We start from the raw sequence: 20,654 nt of genomic DNA on the forward strand, positions 1-20,654 counted from the left end.
TCCTTCTGGTAGGACAATGAGGAGATTTGACTTTGTGGCATTTTCTGTGATTTGTATTTTTTTTTTTTTTTTTTTTTTTTTTTTGTATTTTACTTTTTTTTTTCTTTTTCTCCTTTTTTTTCCTTTTTTCTTTTCCTAAGAGAAAAAAAATAGCAGCAAAACAACTACTGGGCGATCACTGCATGTAAGAGAAATTGGAAAAAGAGGAAACAAAAGAGGAGAAGAATAACCTCTAACTTTATTTTCAAACTAGCGTCCAACTTAAATAATCCACAATACAAGAAAACGTAGTCAGACAGTTTCACACAACCAAGTTTTCACCTTACTCCCACTGAGAGTAGCACCTCCAATCCCATCTTTCTGCTAAAACCAAGGTACTCAAAAACACATTTGTACAATCCGTAATGGAATTCTTCTAATATTAATACTAGGGTTTCAACACATCTTGTCATTGATTTTATAAGTGTGTGTAACACTACAGGACGCACAATTTTTAACATAAAATATCAGCTTTTGTTGATGGTGGTGGAAAGCATTGTGTTAGGCTCTGATACAGGACATCCAACAAATGCACAGGTAGATGGAGAGGTTGTGGCTGGGATGGTTATGGTTTATTATTTTCATGTTCATTAAACCTATTTGTACTCAGTGGAGCTAAGTATTGTCAACCTAGAAGAGACCACACCAATCAGGCTTAAAAAAATTCCAACACAGGATGACAGTGATAACTCACCAGAGACATGAGGCGCTTTTGCACCGGTGGAACTGTTCCATAGTTATTAGAAAAGTTGAAAAAATTACCCCCCTTTTCGCTTGTACTAACTTTGATTATTGTTTTTAGAATGCCATTTTGGGGGGGCTTTTTTAGCTCCTACTTCAGGGTAGGTACTTTCGCCACACAATAGGAACCTTGGGTGATGTGGGTGTACAGCGATTGGTCCAGACATAGGTATACGGTGATTACAACCGCCATTTTCAAAAATCCATGTAAAATGTAGTCTTAGAACGTCTTAAACTTAGTTTTTGATATTCACGTCTAAAAATGTTTTAAAATGTCTGGAATTGTAGGAGGGGTGGCTTCAAATTGGATCTGGTGCAGAATGAATGAGTATGTCTAATTTTTCTTTTTTTTTTTTTTTTTTTTTCCCGGTATTTTATATCCCACAACAACGGCCATTTCCAGAATGTCCAATACCTATTTGTTTGTACGTTAAAGAGGTAGCGTACACTCTGCTTCAGTAGGTGCTTTTGTGTCAGCTTGTGTGGCTGTGATCCGCATTTTAACCTAGCAGAAAGTTTTTAAATTAGAAGAAGATGTTTATGCCGCTTACGAGTTGAGGGCTACGGCGGGGAAAAAGGAAAAACCGAAAACACAGCACTGCAAGCAAGCGTCAGGCACAAGCGCTATGCTAGCACTTGAAAAGTACTATGCCCATCGAGTCGTTCACTGCCCCTGCAGTGGTAAATGCAGGGGGACATTTTTGTTTGTTTGTTTGTTTGCTTGTTTGTTTGTTTTAGATTTGTTTTTGGTTTTTTTTCCATTGGACTGCGTTTATTGCCATACAGTTTTATTTTCATTAATGAGAAGGCAGTTATGTTATCTAATGTGCACTGAATATTTCTGTCATTCAAATTCAGTAAAACTCAATAACTGTGTATACTGTAGTCTAGTTTGTCGACTTCTTTTGCCGCAGTAATGCTATTACTTTTTTCCTTTTAGATGTATTTAAAAGGTCTTAAAAGTCATTAAATGTGCACTTAAAAATGTGCAGCTAGTGCACCTGGTTATCTGGGTAAACAACAGCTCTTAGCGTGTCGTTGCTATACCACTGTCGGCCAGCTTACGTCACTTCTGTGTTATTATTAGCGGTGCAATTGCAAACAGAAAAAAAGCCCTGGAACATATGTAGCACTAAGGGAAGCTCCCCAGGGAGTAGTTCCTCTAATAAGATCCTAGAACTGTTTGGTCCGAAAGCACCTATGGAGAGGAAGCAGTCTGATCTCTGGGTTTCCATGGGCATTCAGCACAAATGCACTTGATTGGTTGTGAAGAACAAGGTGAAGGATGACTCGCCTGATCAAACAATCCTCATTTGCTGTTAAGGAGATCACTGTCCATGTGCTGCCAACCTCTTTTCTACATAATACCCAGGACTCTTAGCATTATACGATGTGAACTGCTTGATTTACTCTTTAACCCCACCTGCAACTGCTATGGTGTGTTTACCTCATGAGCTCAAGTATCTCCTCTCCTTCTGTGATTATCTTTACGCTGAAGCATCTTTTTTTTTTTTTTTTTTTTTTCTTTCTAAAGCTTGGATTATTCAAATACATGATGTATGTATGTGGTCTTGTACAAATAATCTCTTCTTGGACAAAGAAGGCTCAGCCTTTGAATGTAGAAGGTACGAAAAGCTATTTTCCTTGGCCTTTAGATCTCATGTGAAATTCATTTCTTTCCTTGAAAATGAACAATAGTAAACCTCAAATACAGCCGTGAAGAACAAGAATAGGCAACCTCTCTTCTGCAGAGTTACAGTGAATTCAGACTTGTGTTCCAACATTATTCAAACATATCATCTGATTTTGAATATTAAACCTCTGAACCGACCAAAGTCCTGGAAACGAGAGTGTTTCTACATCTTGATTTTCTAAAAGTCAGTTCACCGTATGTGTAATTGAAGAAATTTCTGTCTCAATTTATTTCAAGAATTATATAGACCAAATAAATAACAAAGAAATTCTACGTTTTTCTCCTAGAGAGGACACATCGGTGAACATATTACAACACATAAGTAATTGAAGGACACACCGGCAGGTTCCTCAGCAGGTAATTTGACCTCGGGTACAAGGTCAATATTTTGCTTCTTCTCCACTAATCACTTATATTAAGGTAGCCCATTGCTCTACAAGCTGTTTGCTGATGGACCTGGTTGGTCACAATATTAGAAAGGAGTTTGAATACTAAATGGTAGGGATATAAAAATATATATAAAAAAATAGAAACATTTGTGTGTGTGTGTGTGTGTGTGTGTGTGTGTGTGTGTGTGCGTGTGTGTAATGTAATGCCACAAGTAATGCTTTCAAAAAAGTGACATGACAACACCAAGAGTCAGCTTCTAGAAATCCACATTTACTCACTTCAGTCCTACATGACGGTCTACGTCCTCTCGAAGAGAGAAAGGGAATCTGACCACTGTAATAGAAATGGACTGGCTAAGGTCCGGGCATCAATTCCCATCAAACCCGCTTAAAAGTTGAAGTCATCATCCCCGCCTTGGGCTATGTTGACTAGAAGAATCCAGAGCGGACCAACATCCCATTCTTCTCTCTGTCAACAAACACAAGTGGACTAATCCTGTTTTTTTTTTTTTTTAGTATCCTCTCAATCTTTTTGAGACTGAGTGGAGGCTAAACATTACAAATCTCAACCAGCTGCCCTAACGAAAGAGAGAGAGAGAGAGAGAGAGAGAGAGAGAGAGTCAGAGAGAGAACTTGTGAGCTCCCCAAAAAGAGCGTATAAGAGCTTTTTTGAAACATTTAAGCCCAAAGCGGGGGTGGGGGTTGTTTTCTGAGGCTCAATGATAGCACACAATGAAAGATTCATGCATTGGACCCAAAAGGCCTTTTAATGTTCATATATGTTTTAGGTGGTTTGTTTGCTTTTTTGTTTTGTTTCGTCTGGTGTTATACCATGCAAAGGAAAACTGCTTATTCTCCATATGAACTGTTTCAAATGAAATTCTTATCAACACTCATTACAATGTTAATTTACAACTTTTAGATTTAGTTGCAGTGACCAGAAATAAGCTGAAGTACGACTTTATTACTGAGACCAGAGATTTAACATTATTTATTTTCATTCAGCTTCCATGCAGACCTTTCACCATATAGTGCACTAAATGACAGCCAGATATTGATATTTGCTTCCATTATGTTTCTCATGCAAGGTTTCCAAGGGCTTAAGAGGTACTCTGATTCGGGACAAAAATAATTCAAGACATTTCAGGTACATTAACTCAAAGCAGGTCCTCCTTATTAACTAAGCAAATTTCTCAGAAAAGCATCAAAATAAGAAAAAACAAAAAAAAAAAGAGAGATGGCCTAGATGAAAAGCACACATAGAACTTGAATCACATAGAATCCCTCCACTACACCCACGCATGCTTACAGACACACACACACACACACACAGGGGGAGAGTGAAAATAAATGCATAAAGCTACTGCGTACATTTCACAAGAACATTTTGTTTGGTCACAAAAGCATAAAAGCAATAAATAATTGCAGTTGGGGAGATGTCGTCAGACAAAAATTATAGTAGATCTGTGTGTACGTTCATGCATGCATGTATGCATGCATGAATATGTAATCTCTAGGGAATATGTGTGTGTGTGTGTGTGTCTCTCTCTCTCTCTCTCTCTCTCTCTCTCTCTCTGGTCTCATAGCACAGAATGGGGTAATCATAATGAATGTGTCCACTATTCAGCTGATGCACAAAAATCCTTTACTTAAACAGCTAAAAAGTCAATGACACAGTGAGAAACAGACACAAAAGCCACTGCAGGGATCTGTCACATTCACCCTCGCACATCGTCCAGCCAGGCTCATCCATATATCCCTGTTGACTTAATGTCTCATGTTCAAGCACACACACACACACACACACACACAATGGGCGGCCTGACCTTCAGCCTCTGGTAAGTGGAGTGAAACTGTGGGCTGAAGGTAGAGTGTGATAGAAATGGTCGCTTCGCCATTAAGCGTATTTCAGAACCTAGGACAGCAGCATGTGAACATTTGGGCTGATCACATAAATAACTGTCTCAGCAACCTCAGTCAGAAGTGAGTGGCTTCACTGTGGTGAAAAAGACGAACATGGTCTGGAAGTGCTGTTTTTTTTTTTGCTGTTGTTTTTTTTTTTTTTTATTATTATTATTTTTTTTTTTTTCAAATCACAGATCATGCTAACTATGTTGTCTGACTGACCTTAGGTTGAAAGTTCAATTCAGTTCCAAAACTGCAGCTTTTCTTTTGCTGAATCATCATTTGTTATGCACTGCCTAAAAGCAGTGCTCGTTTCAGTCTTGAAAAAGTCTTTTGGCACAAGTATATAGTGAAACTGTTTATTTATTTGTCGTGCAGTCTTCCCATGACTTCCAAATTATACCGTTGCAGACAGTAACTACTAGCTATACAATTCCAGATACACTTACATATGTCTGCATTTGTCTTTAAGCAAATATGTGTTCATGGCAGACAAAATGGTGGGAAATGCTCTTCATTCATCAGTCCTGTGAAATACACACTGGCCAAAAGGCTGAGCAAGAATAATAGACTCATACCCTGTGTGATGTACTGACTCAATGCTTTAGCTTTCTGGTTTTCAGTGTATATGCTTGCTCCATTTTGTATGTTGGAAAACCCAGCCTTGTGCAAGGTTCTAAAATATATCGAGGAACTGTTTTATGGCGGCAGTATAGCAGAGCGAGTAAACTGTGGGACGGGAAAGTTTGGTGGGGTGGGCTGTGACACTGAAGTCCTAAATAACAAACAACCACTGATTCACATGGGCACCGGGTAAAAGATGAAAATCTGAGTTCAAACTTTTTCTTTTTTTTTTTTTTTTTTTTTTTTGACATCATTTGTCATCCGTATAGATATGGATGTCTGTCCTTTTTCTCAAGCTGCTTTCTTTCTTTTCCTTGATCGGTATCACAGTACAGTTTCTCTCAGTTGTTCCTGTCTCCCTGTGTACAATTTACATAATTGATTGAAGGTGGGGTAAGTGTAGAAAAATACAACTAATTTAAACCATCTCCGCCAACAATACCAAACTTTGTTAATTAACTCTAAGAAGTAACATTTAGTAGGTTACGTCTTTTGCATACTAACTAATTATGAAAAGAGAATCCCTCTCTAATGTTGAAATGAAGTAGCATAAATCCAGCAAAGCCTTTTAAACTGAACAGAAATACAAAACATATAACCAGTACATAAGACAGGCACGAGCACAGAGATAGCCAGAAAGAGAGCAAGGGAGAGAAAATCACTCGGTAAAACAAGCTTATGCTCCTTCTCGCCCACTGCATTCCTCCGGGGAACATCATCTGGCATTGCCGTTCCTACACACAAGGCAATCTCAGTCCAGACGGTTTTCATTTATGGTTCCTCGATGGTGGAACAGGCTACCAACTGCCAACAGAGCAGGGGCATCCCTCTGTATCTTCCAGAACCTCCTGAAGCCTCATCTTTTCCCAGAGCACTTCCTCTCCTAATATCTAACACCTCTAACACCCTAACATGCCTCACACCTACTGTGTTCTTCTCTACCTAATCTCCTGCCTCTGTCTTGAAAGAAATCTAACACTTTAAACAGATGCAATAGTTAGCGCTCACTCATAGGTATCTCACTATACTGGACCTTGAATTGTTTCCCCACTTGTAAATTGCTTTGGATAAAAGCGTCAGCTAAGTAAATGTAATGTAAATGTAATGTAAAACATGGGAAACAGAGCAGTAGTGCCAAAGAAAGACTTTCTTTATAGCAGCTTGCATCACGGAAATTCTGTTGCTTCACATCAGGGTAATCGTCAGCAATCAAACATTGCAAACCCCGTGTATCTGCAAGTGCGCTACTCGAGAGACATAACAAGTCCTCTCACAGAAGGCCGACAAACAGCTTTTTTCTCCCTTTCCCAGCATCTTCTCATTTCCACAAGTCATCCCTGATGGAACACTTTTTTTCCTTGTCTTTCTTTCTTTCTTTCTTTCTTTTTCTTTCTTTTTTTTTTTTTAATGAGAATTAGTGCTGCATTGCACCATTCCGCATAACTACTATAAGCGTTCCATTTTTCTTTGCTAATGCTGTTTTACTCCCGAGAACGTTGTCTAATTTAAATATGTTTCTGCTGGTAGAGAAAATGAAGTGCTTTAACAAAATACCTGTGTGGAGTAAGATAGAGCTGAGAAAATATTGAGAAAAGTGTAACATTAGAGGATTTTAGAACTGCTTACAGAAGCTTTCTCAACAATGTCATCCAATGGGGATACAGGATTGCCCTTATCAAAACTTTGTGGGGATTTAAAACTAAGAATAAACCTTAAAAAAATAAAATTGCTCCTTCAGAACCAAGACTTGCATAAGACCTGAAAAAGACCAAGATTTGAGTCATCACACGCGCACGTGCATGTGTGCACACACACACACACGCACACACACACACACACACACCCTCTACAGTAAAAAGGAGCAACAGTGTGGTTATACCTTGTGGTTAACTCTGAAATTAGTGTAGCGCGCGCACACACACACACACACTCACACACACACAGACACACACACACAGTCTCCCTCATAGTGTTCCCTTTTTGTGACATTACTGATGTAAATGGTGTTACAGATGTAATTTTATTTATGTCAGACTGTTAATCGTATTACTAGTCATTTTGACTTGAAAAGGCAGCATCTTTCAACATTTGATTTTCCATTGATACATTCAGTGACTACAACAACAACAAAACCTTTTACAATAGATTGTATTCGAAGGCATCTCTTATTTCTGCCCCCCATGGTCAAGAACATGTGATTAAAGGACTGAAGCACAAAACTGAGAGAAGTTGTCATTTGCTGTCTGCCATCCTTCCGTACTGATGCCGGGACCAGAGGGATGGAGACAGATTTGTTTATGACATCTGCTGAGCCTATTTCTGTTACATCTCTCTCTCTCTCTCTCTCTCTCTCTCTGTGTGTGTGTGTTTGAAAAGTCTCTCTAAACTCAATATACACTAGCTAATTTAGAAAAACTAAAACGCCTGAAAGCCCTTGCCACTTTAGCACTTTCACTAAATTAGACTCATGGTGACTTTCACAGTGACTTATCCATCACCATAGCTTACTCAACTGGCCTGGATTTCTGTTTTGTTTTCAATGGGTCAGCAATCAAATGTCACAAATAAATAATTTCCTATCTCGTCGCCACAACCCTTTTTGCCAGTTTCAGTTAATTATGATCACTTGCTCAGTTAGTCTACCAGATATTGGCAGTGAATTATCACCCATCTATTCAATTCTATCATCTGCTCTCAGGTCTGGTTGAAGGACTTCAGTGGTACTGGATTCAGGCAAAGCATTACTTTTACACAATTAGTCCCATGTGCAATGCAGACCCCCAATAAACCCACCTTTACGAGCATCAGGTATGCATATTACTAAGTATTTTATGAACCACTAATGCGGTACACAAAGTTTAGATACCGTGAACTATTTGCCGGGTGAACAATTACTATCAGTAGAAACCTTTCCCTGTTTTCTTCCTTCTCTATTGTCCATCTGAGGCCATAGCAGATCTGGGCTTGCTTTAATGCCAGCTCACAACATTTATATCTCAGTCCTGTCACTAGCATAAATAGACCCTTTAGTGAGAAATCAGAATAACTCCATATGATTGGTCCAGCATGTGACTGGACTCTAGCGGTGGAGCTGAATCCGAATCCGATATTCGGCAAAGCACAAATAGTGGGTTTACATGGATATTTATCTCCTACTGATATTTATAAAATCATTTGTTTTACAGGAAGAAAACGAAAACATGTCAAATTGCTGGTGTTCCTCATTACGACACAGTAGTAGGGCCACGGTGAGGAAATAAATTCTGAGATTTTGAGAATAAGGTCATAATATTGCAAGAATAAGGTAGTAATTTCATTAGAGCAGAAGAGGATCAGAAGAGTAGCCTGCCGCAACATGGTGCTGATATGCAGAAAGATGAAGTATTTTGTTATTTGTGATACCTATACTAAAGTAGGCTATAACTTCACAAGATGCTCTATGTTCCTCATTTTAACACAGGCGGCATGCTGCCTTTCTAATATTTCCCCTCTGCAATGACACTATGCTCATGATATTATGATTTTGTTCTTGTAAAATTACGATTTTACTCTTGTAGTATTATGACTTCATTTTTGTAAAATTACGACTTTATTCTCGTGGCAATTTCCTCCAAGTCTGTGTGGTTCTTTCTTTGGAATGGATACTTGATACTCAAGATTATGTGGTGCTGATGTGCCAAAAGATGAAGCATTTCATTATTTGTGAAACCGATACTAAAGTACAAATTCACAAGATGCTCCATATAGGAGATTAGCCTACGTTAGCTCTGGCAGTGTAGTTACTTGCTAGTTCACCTACATGTTGTGCTCACCGTTCAGTCAGCCTGCGTATAAATCGGTTGCGTCCTCCAATTAGGGTGGGTGGTGGTGGGGTTCACAGGCATTTATTAGTTTAGGGTTTATTTTATTAGCTTGAGCGTGGATTAGCAACTAAATGTTAGTTTTAAAATTATTTTCTTTTTCAGTGATATTCATGGCTATACCTGTTTATTGCTGGGTTTATGAAAACCGTAAACCAATGTTATATTTAGGTGTTTATAATTATTACAATACGTTATTGAAGAACACTTATATTAAAACTTGAATATTCTAAAATTCGAAGTGTAATAAAAACCGAAAACAGGATTGTTACACCTATTTCAACTTTTATTTGAATACAAATACAAACACAAATCATTTTGCTGCCTCAAAGAATACAGATACAAATACAGATACTGAGATCTCTGAACATTCCTACTTTCATGGAACACCTGAAAAGTTTTGCTTTCCATAGTGTTGTCTCTTATTATGTCCTGATTATATTCTCATTCCTGTTGTGCATCAGAAAATGTATACACATAAGAGTCCTTAAGAAGCAAGGTAACCATACGTTGACTTTTGTTTTTCTTTGTCTTTTATCTTCCTTTCTTTCAACCCTTCTCTCTTTTGCAGATCAAGCGTAACATATCTTATAGATAGTATCTTTCAAAGACAACAACAGCTCTGTGAGAAAAACAAAAGAATCGAAGAAATAAAATGAGGAGTGGCAATAGACTGTAATTCAAATCGATGCAAAAAAAAAAAAAAAAAAAGAGCTTTAATTACATGCAAACTCTATCAGTGTAAAAATCACATTATGAAGATTCCAGTAGGATAATACACAACCTCTGTGCTGAGTCATATAGTGAATTCTGCAGCCGTTCAAGTCCATTAGGAATTCAGTTTGTGATTTGTGATGGCTCAGTCTACTGTCTATAACCTAAAGCAGCTTTAAAGGGTTGTTTTTTCTTCTTCTTCTTCTTCTTCTTCTTCTTCTTCTTCTTCTTCTTCTTCCTTTTCTTGATGTTTGGCCCTTAATTAAAACAATATCCTCAAAATGGTAATCGCAATATCAAAAGGATTCATCTGCCCCAGCTCTCCTCTTTTTAAGTACATATTTAGAGCTGACTCACCCGCAAATGAGTAAATAAGGCATAATCTAACAATGTTAAGTAGACTTCAAGGTTTAAATCAGTTCAAGAGCACACTCAATAATAATATGGAAGTCTCTCCTAATATTTTTGCTGCGTTATTTCGGTTTTATTTACATTATCAAAATGTATTAAGTGTTCTCAAAACTGGCTCAGAAAAAAAAAAAAAAAAACGACTTTGGTCGTTATGTATATCCCCTCCTTATACATTCATGTAACTCCCCATTTCTTACATGTCTGAAGAAATTAGTATTCAGATTATACCTTAAGCCAGTCCGAAGTGTTCAGTAACGTTAAGATTTGTTGCATGTAACTGAAAAGATATTTATTTATTTATTTATTAGTTATTTATGTATTTATTTAGCGTATGGAGGTGCGGTGTATATTTTGTTGAAGCGTCTTATTCAGATTTTGGCTTAAGCCATCACACTGTGAGTCTGACATTTGTTTCCCTGTCAAACTAAGAGATCTGAAATACTGTGAATACAATCCTCACTGGAGGCCTTGGTGATGGTTTTAGGAGAGTGGGGTTAGGGGGTGTTGGCTACAAAGACAACCCCAGACCTCTTAACTCTGCATTGAAGCACTTGGTGGATAGACTGGGCAGCAGGGGTGTGATCTCTGCTCACGTCCTCTCTGACTCCTGACTGCCTTCTGATAGGGTGAGAGAGGCTGGTGCATCCCCATTGTTTTTTTTTTTTTTTTTTTTTTTTTTTTTATCTGGAGATTTCTCTATTTCAGTGAGCTATAAAATAATCCCCAGACCTCTGCTCTGTACAGGTCATACACTGCCAAACCAATTTCTCACAGGGTAACTTGCAGCAAGGCTCACACACACACACACACACACACGCACACACACACACATACAGGAGCACAGGCGTGCACACACACACACACACACACACACACACACACACACACACACACACAGACACACACACACACGCATTCAGAGGATTCTAGGATTCTATTTCACCATTTTTACTCAGACCTCATCACTATTTTATGTTCACCGTTTTTCCCCACAGTGTTACGTGTCCGTCAAAATGGCTGTCACCATGCCGACAGGATGTGTCAGAGTATCAAAATGTCGTCTCTTCGGAGTTCAGCTGCAGATAGTGGTATTTCATTGAACTCGTTTTCCTTGAAACAGCCTTCTGCGTGTGCCGTTATAGTGAAATGCCAGTCAAGGCCGCTCAATAAAACCACTGGGCACTCCTCAGTCCCCTAACAGCACAATACTGTCACATCTAAGCCAAAATGGGATTATTTGGAGCCCACAGATGGAGCTCGTTGAAGGAACAGGGCGCAGCTGCTCTCTATTAATCTGTCAATCAGCCATTGGTAGCAAAGGGTTGAGGTGACCCAAAAAAAGCAGCTCGACCTAGTGACTAAGGTGAGAGACTTAGAGAACAAAACAAAGCAAATGAAAACCCACCCCAAAAAACATAAAAAAAAAACAAAAAAAACAAAAACAAACGAGAGTGACTATCTCTGTGTTTGACACACGAGGATGGGACAACAACCTGTTAACCATTTCGCAACATGTTACCAGAACACTAAGCAACTCCAGGTCTGTCGACTTTCGCACTGTACCAAGTCCTTCTTCCCCTACGAGGAGCATTTTTAGCTATTTTCGGCATGCAGTGGTTTGGCTCCCTGCTATCCTTTTTCCTCTGCACTCTCCCCTCAAAACACCTGAAATGGCTGTATTTCTGACGTTCACAACCTCAAAAAAGTTCAACCAGACCATGTCACTCACATTTGTTTGATCAGAGCGTTACACAAAGTCTTATGTTTTACCAGTGACTTTGCCAGTCTGGTGAATGGAATTGAAGACATCTGATATGTACAACCAGCTTATGATACATACTGAATTCTGAGTCCTACAAGCTGCCACCAACACAATGATGATCTATCTCTTCTCTGATATTAATACTATTTTCACTTCCATCTGTTCAAACACTCTCAACCAATGATGTTCACACATCAAACACATATTATATTTTCTTAATTCATTCAGAAGGTGTTTATAATTATCTGCACTTCGTCTTGACCAAAGCATTCTCCACATCATAGTTAGTGTAGATGGAGTGAGTTTAGCATGTGACTTCAATAGTTGTGACTATAACATTTTATTTCTTTATTTTCTTTAGCAATCAGAAGGACTTCAGGATTTATTATGAAACTGATCAAATATAATTCCAATCAAATATACATTATGAGTATTGTTTGAGACAGAAGCTCAGTGAGATGTCTGAACCAACAGGAAAACACTGAATACATTTCAATCCAGCTAGTGGATGTAGCTGGGGAAAGGGATGTCTGGGCTACCCTCCTCAGCCTACTGCCACTGCGACCGGAAATGGGCAGAAAATGGATGGATGGATAGATGGATGGACATTTCAATCCTATGACAATCCTATCCTCTAAATGTTGTTTATATGATGTACATGAGTGTATGGTGAGCCATTAGTTGCCTTAGCTGCAGATTATGCATAAATATCTGAGTGTATGTTCACTACAAGTACCACAATACAACTGAACTTCATTCTATAAGCCAGTAGCCTTGTGCTTCTATATTCACCAGGTATGCATTTGAAAGTTTTTTTTTTTTAATTAATTAATTAATTTATATTTATTTATTTATGTATTTATTTATTTATTCATTTATTTTCTATAGTCATCGCATCAGCTGTTACATTTGCACATTTGCAAATGTTTTTTAGGTGCGGTCTTTTGCTGGTCACTGTCTTAATTCTCTCAGCTTCTGATTGGATGTTTGAATCCACCTTGTTAATCAGCAGTCATGTATCTGTCATGGTTAATTTCCAGTGGGGGTTGTTTCAGTCACTATTTTGACTGAATTCCTCTGAGAACACCTGGCATGTCGTTCTGTGTCTTAATTATGGGCCACAGCAGACACAGTTCATCCTCTGATTCTTGTGGAAATACTTGTGTGTCACTGAATGGGTCACCCAGTCACTCAAAGACCCACCCACCCACGCACACACACGCACGCACACACGCACTCACCCACGCACGCATGCACGCACGCACGCACGCACGCACATGCACAGGGAACAGAGTATTGATGCTCATTTATCATTGTGGTGGTATGATATAGTACAGTGATTTTGGCTTCATTTCAGAGAGAGAGAGAGAAGTATCACTCTATCATGTTATCACTTGGGGGGGGGGGGGGGGGCTCAAGGCATCTCTGAGCAGGTTATCTATAAGCAATCAGGTTGCCAAGATGCCCCGTCATATCCCAGACCCTCTGTGAAATCACTCTGCTACGCATTAGTTCCACCTGTCTGAGTGACAGAATGGGAGAAAAGAAAGACAGGAAGTGTCACTTTTTGACGTCCCAAAGGAAGCGACTTATCCCGTGTAGGCCCGTGAGTCCTTCCTCTTTTTCTTTCCTTTTTTATGTTGGGTTTTTGACATCACTTTCACATAACATACCCAACATTTCTGAGAGACTAAATGGCTTTTCAAAAAATATGCTCCTGTTCTCCCCTTCACTCCTTCCTCTTCTGTCCCCATGATGACCAACATAAACACCATCATAAGAAAGACGTCCTTGACCGACCTCAAAAACAACATTTTGGGTGACAAAAAAGTGAAAAGAAGAGAAGAATCTCTAAATTACTTCAAAGAACAATAAGGGCCTAGAAGCTTGGATAGAAATAAATTATCATCTCTTAACAGCTAGTTGAGTCAATCTAACCTTGAGTGTCTGTTACACACTCTCTCTCTCTCTCTCTCTCTCTCTCTCTCTCTCTCTCTCTCTCTCTCTCTCTCCTGCCAAAGACACTATGATTGAAACTTCCAATCTAATTGGATTCTCGGTGGCCTGTCAGGAAGTACATTTCTGGACTATTTACGAAAAAACGACAAAGCAAATGAGCTGGAAAGATTGAAAGGAGTTGAGTGAAGTTCGCAATCCAATGCATGAAGTTTACAGTTCAGTGCAAAGTTTTTGGGGACTAACTATATTAATTCATTGTAGAAGCTCATGATTAATACGAAAATCACTGACAATTGTGTTAAAAAGAAAGAAAGAAAGAAAGAAAGAAAGAAAGAAAGAAAGAAAGAAAGAAAGAAAGAAAGAAAAAAACTGTGACACATTTTCAAAGGCTCACTATACAATAGCGCTAGTGCTCCTAAATGTCAAACCTAAATCTTAAATCACTGTAATCAAGATATTACTGAAAGTGTTAGTGGCGTGTTTCTAATTAAATCTTTATCTTCCCTTTAATGAAGATAGCTAATCTGATCAGCATGTATGTGGATCACACAAGTCCTCCCCTGTCTCCTCATCCCTGTATCAGCTCCAAAAATTGTTTGGTCCCAATGGCTATTCAATTCCGTAACACCTGGTAGCTGGTTAAAGGGTAGCAAAGGGGTATGACATGAAATCATCACTAAATACAGCTGCATTAGAAGCAACATGATGAATTCTCATGAAACTATTCATGAAAAATGCCATGCTGACTTCAGTTAATTCAATAAATGTAGCCAGGCTTAAAGCTTTACACTCAAAATCAATACAGTTCTTCCAGCTGGTCCGTGAGTGCTATTTACAATGGTAGTTATTTAGGACACTTAGGCAGATAGTTCTCTATTCAACTGGTGCATCGACAAATTAATGTCTCAAAGCATATATTGCCTTTGTAAGTATTTGTTGCTGATTGTCTGTTGCATAATATAGCATGTGGGATGGTAGTTATGTAAGTTTAGATAAAGTACATCGTGAATGCTACATACTGGAGTGCTGTCCAGTTATCCATAGCACTAGCTGTCATTAAACTGGAAGTGAGTTGGCCAGTGCACATTTATTTCTATCCAAACATTAGACAACTCATGGGGCATGATATAACATGAAAAAAAAAAAAAAAAACTGATTCACCGACATTTGAAATTCTACTTCATTCACAAAAGGAGCGAAAGTTGTTCATAATCTGAGTCTGAATGAGATAAGCATTGAAGTTTGTCTGCAGGACATAATTAAAGCCTGGAGCTTTTGGAATCACTTGGGAACTTTCAATTAAGTAATCAGAGCACAAGGCAAACAGTAAAAGTGATTACACTGCATACAGTATGTGAAATATAAATATGGAATTTGAACAATTGCACAAACAGTAATATGAATTTGACTGTAATGGGAAAAAAGGTGAGCCCAAAACAAATATCTTCTGTAATATCATAATCTCATTGAGTACAAGCATGTTTACTTCCAAGATCTCCCACTGTTCACTTATTCCATAATGCATGGGTTTTATATGTATTGAGGACTGTGTGTTTAGGTTTGGAGAGGTGCAAGAAAGAATCATAATTGATATGACATATTGTGCGAATGTGTAACTTGCACTAACTGTGAAATAGACAGACATTCGCTTTGTGTTCCAAAGCTATCAGAAGTGGAATGACCCAGGAGAACAAGTGACTGCGGTTGTACTGATGCTGTGCAAATTTGAACTATAACAAGATGATCTACCATGGGACTGAGGTAATTTCATTGTGTTACACACAAAGTAAAGGGAAACAGCAGGAAGGTGAGAATGAGACCAACAAAAGTTTTCTTTTCTTCCTTCCTTCCTTCCTTCCTTCCTTCTTTCCTTTTGTTTGATTCTTTCTTTCTTTCTTTCTTTCTTTCTTTCTTTCTTTCTTTCTTTCTTTCTTTCTTTGCTTCTTTGCACTGACACATCTCAGAATGAATGCCCAAGTATCCACTTTCCTTAACATGGCACATACGTATGTGCACACAGTGATATGTACACATCTTGGGTAACTGTTGTAAGGGAAATTCGGAGTCCCCAGTTACGAGAGTTGCTAATTTCTCAGAGATGACAAACTTCAGATGTGATGAATCATTTACCTTTTATTCCATGTACATGGGAGAAGCACACCTCAGACATGAAGCGCAGTTATCTCTTATCTCTTGAGGTAAAAAAAAAAAAAAAAAAAAAAAAAAAAAAAAAAAAGCTTTTATACGTTAGGACAGGGGTCTAAGGACATGTGTGGAGGTTCTCAGATGACCTTTGAGAGGGCACAGGATAATTGATGTTTGTTCCTTAAGTGGTGCAGACACCCAGTTCCCCGCTCTCCGATTGGTACAGGCTAAACATTTTACTCAGGCCCTGTCTTCCACATGACACATGTTCTCTGCTCTAACACACAGACACATTCTTGTAGCATATAGTAATTGCTCTAACATACAGATACATTGTTGCAGCATATAGTAATTAAGCGAGCACAGATCCCTATCAGGTTAATACTTCATCATGACGATAGTCATGAGGCACTTCTTCTAAGAGTTACAGCTATAGCAAGGCAATATTTTTCCCACACTGTAGACTTTCCTTGTGCTTTGTTCCTACATTAAATGTATGTTATTAGTGAATAATTACATATCTATTACACATTCTCAGTTCCACTTTCTTTATTGAGCAGCAAGCGATTTGTGATCCAGTGATTACTTGACATAAATGTGTGGTTGATTTTTTAAAATTATTTCCATTGTGGCATGGGCTCTTTCTGGCATAAAATATATGTAAAAGACAATATCTACAAATATGAGAGAGCATGCTTTTCTTCACATCACCACTGTCAACAACAGCCTTCTTTCTTGGAAATCAGCTTCAACCAATGTAGGATTCAATTTTTGGTAACCCCTTGGCAAAGAGCAGAAGGCAAAGTGACAGTGGCTCTTTTCTCTCTACATTATGCAATGCATCACAATGCCCTTTGGCACCAAAAGTGCTTGAAAAGGAGTTTACTCCTAAACTATGTATTTTTAAACTTTAGACTATCTTCTGTCATTTCTTGTGTGCTCTCTGTTATTTAAGTCAAGGCTCACCCAATAAAATAATGTTACTGCGAAAATTGTCTTCATTGTTGTTAAACAAGAGAGAGAGAGAGAGAGAGAGAGAGAGAGAGAGAGAGAGAGAGAGAGAGAGAGAAAGAGAAAGAGAGAGAGAGAGAAATCCATTTTGCTTCTTCTTCTTCCTCTTTTTTTCCCCTTTTATGCCTGACAAGGTAATGGGAAATCCAATTTGTACACTTTCATGAGATTTTAACTCTTACACAGTAACTTATACTTTTTCGGGGCATTTTGGGGTCACTTTGCGTCGCCTGTTACTCAGGTTCTTCTACTATACCTTTATTCATAGTGCCCCCTCTGCACATACATAAAAGAGATCTGTGCTAATCAATGATTTGTGACATTGTATGGCCTCCTGTGCGATATTCTAATTAAAAAAAAATGGCAAAAACAGACACATTTCTGTTTAAAAGTAATTTGATGAACAAACATTAATGATGAGAATGGCTGCATTTAATACAACAACAGTGAACACATCAGTTGGATCTGAGGAGTCAATTTCCTTTGAAGTCTAGCTGAACATCAAACTGCACTTTATTCAGCAAACCCTCCAGGGTGGCCAGACTTGAGTGCTTGATTTTTTGAAAATCACTCTTGTTTATGGCTGAATGGTGCACTGATTTATCACGGCCCTGTAGGTTTTTAAAGGGCCAATAAATACCTTGTTGCTGGTTGTAAACTGGGTACCTTTCAGAGGGCAAAAGGAAATGCTAAAACGCGGGTCATTATCGTATCTGTTGATGCCAACTTGAGGACCAACTATGCTACTCAGATCATGTGTTTCTACCTCACTGTTTTGAAGGCTCATATAGGGAACTTTAAGAAACATTATTCCATTTCTTTTATCATTTTTTTAATGTTCCTTTTCTCCGCAAACCAGTTGTTCAAACAAAGAAAGCTCATTGTTTAATTTACGCGCATCGTTTAATTCATTACTGTTAAAAGTAATTGTGATTATCGTTTTAACTGGTCAGTGATCTTGTTTACCTGTTTATGCTGAATTGCTCTAATGTATGTTTATTTATTTATTTATTTATTTTTTTTAATCGATCCATCCATCCACTGATATTCCATCAAATAGATCAGGGAGTATATTAAATGTTTCCATATCAGCTAAGTTATTTAGTAGTAGCTGCATTACTGATACGTGCAGTGATGTAGTTTGGGGAGATTGCTTTAGGTGTGATATACTGTGAATTTACACATGGCTAGAATGCTGAATTGACCTGTCAACCTTCAAGACAGTAACTATTCCTTTTATAATGCACTACACTACAATACAATCTTTTACGCTCCATTTTGCAGCAGAAATTTTCCTTCTGCTTCACCAGCGGGGCTCCGGTGAGTGGATTGCCACAATATGTTGTGGAAAGTTTATTTAAATTATTCTGGCCACACTGCAGGAGGAGTAATTTTAACCCACACTGTGACAGAGAAAAGGCAACCTCCAACCTGTACGCCTGTCAAAGGTCAAGGCAACATTGTCAGCTGTAAAAAACGTGTGTTTGTGTGTGTTTGTGTGTGTGTGTGTGTGTGTGTGTGAGAGAGAGAGAGAGAGAGAGAGAGAGAGAGAGAGAGAGAGAGAGAGAGAGAAAGGAAGAGAGTGAAAGAGAGAGAGCGAGTGTGTGTGTGTGTGTCTTGGTGTCATTGGATTGGACCTGCTATAAAAAAAAAACAAAAAAAAAAACATCCTTTATAAAACACACCACTACTCACCACTTTCGGGCAACGATGAAAAAAAATGCAATAAAGAAGTAGCTCCAAGGTTCTACATTACATGCTATAGACTATTTAAGTGAAACCATTAATCACAATAGTGTGAGAAAAAACAAAAAGGAGACTGGTGATGGCATACTAAAATCTGCATCGACTAACCAGACCAAAGGGAGGGCTTACAACGTGGCATGGATTGAATTAATTGATCTTTCACTTTCAGACATATGAAAAGATCAAACATTGCTATGACAATGCTATGACCTCATTCAGAAATATGGATCGCATCTTAGGAATCAGATAAATTGGATTTTAACAGCGAGAGAGAGAGAGAGAGAGAGAGAGAGAGAGAAAGAGAGAGCACAAGACACATAATATTTACTGTAGAGTTTCAGTCAGCGCTGCATATGATAGAGTGCATGGTACTCCCAAAGTGGAGATGTTATCACTACAAAGGTATCCTCACAACCAACTGACAATTGCCGACACGCAAGCAGGTTTGTCAGGAGGATTTTATATTTTGAGTGCTGTCACTCCTCACATTTCCACGTCCCTATTTCAATTTGCCAGCATGACTCACACCACGCATGGAAGCTGTAAATGTGCTGTCAATCATAAGAGGAATCATTTCAATGAAACAAAAGATGCAAACTGCCAGATGTAATACAGATGTGGACCTTGTTCAAAAATACGTTTTGGAGCATGGAGGCGGGCGGTTTAAAGCGCTGTGCCAAGACTCAATGTCCCTTTCGAGATTGTCTCACCACTCCCGAAAATCCCACAGTGCCCCTGAGGTAACTTTGGAAAATACGGTGATAAACAGAGGTAACCCCGACTCCAACTAACAGTGGAAAAAATAAATAAATAAATAAATAAATAAATAAATAAATAAGAAAGGTAGTAGCTCAAGGGTTTTCCACCTCATTTCATCCAGAGAAGAGGAAGAACTCTGAAAGTTTCAAATCAATACTTAATTATATAAAACATAAACATAAATACTGTTACCCTGCCTTTGCAAGAAACTTTCACACAACAGTTGTCCTCCATAACTTTTTAAAGGTCCCTCTGATGTCTTTTAGAGTGCGTTCTACTTTTACAAATTTAAACAGTGTGGTGATTATGCCCAAAAGAAGTCAACAAATCCACACACCTGTCAAGTCCGCAGGAAATGGTGAGCTGTGTAATGCATGGTTATGGTTGAGTTGGGGCGGGGAGGTGGAGGGAAGACTGAAACAGCTTAAAATCACTTATCAACACACGTGTCACTGATCATGACTGAAAGAGCCATGAGCAATCAATCGAATTTATTTAACAACTCAGAACAGAAGAGAGAAATGTTTAAGCATGTGCGTGAAATGTCCGCGTTCACTTGTTTAAACAGTTTTTGTTTGTTTATTCGTTTTGGGGGATTTTCACCGGAGTGCCGACGAATCAAAGAGCTGAGACTTCCATCTAACGTCTGTGATATGCTTGCCGCTGTCTGCCAAGTGACATGAAGAGAATCCATAAGATCATCAATCTCATTAAGCATTTGTCTCTGATCAGAGATTCCCTCTGTTCCCTGACCAACACAATATGAGCACTGCGCAGCAGCAGCTGTGTCATTTAAATAGTTATATCGGAGAAAGAGAGAGAGAGAGAGAGAGAGAGAGAGAGAGAGAGAGAGAGAGAGAGAGAGAGAGAGCCAACAACCTCTAATTTGCCTCTTC

The sequence above is a fragment of the Chanos chanos genome, chromosome 7, assembly GCF_902362185.1.
Source record: "Chanos chanos chromosome 7, fChaCha1.1, whole genome shotgun sequence".
NCBI classification, from domain to species: domain Eukaryota; kingdom Metazoa; phylum Chordata; class Actinopteri; order Gonorynchiformes; family Chanidae; genus Chanos; species Chanos chanos.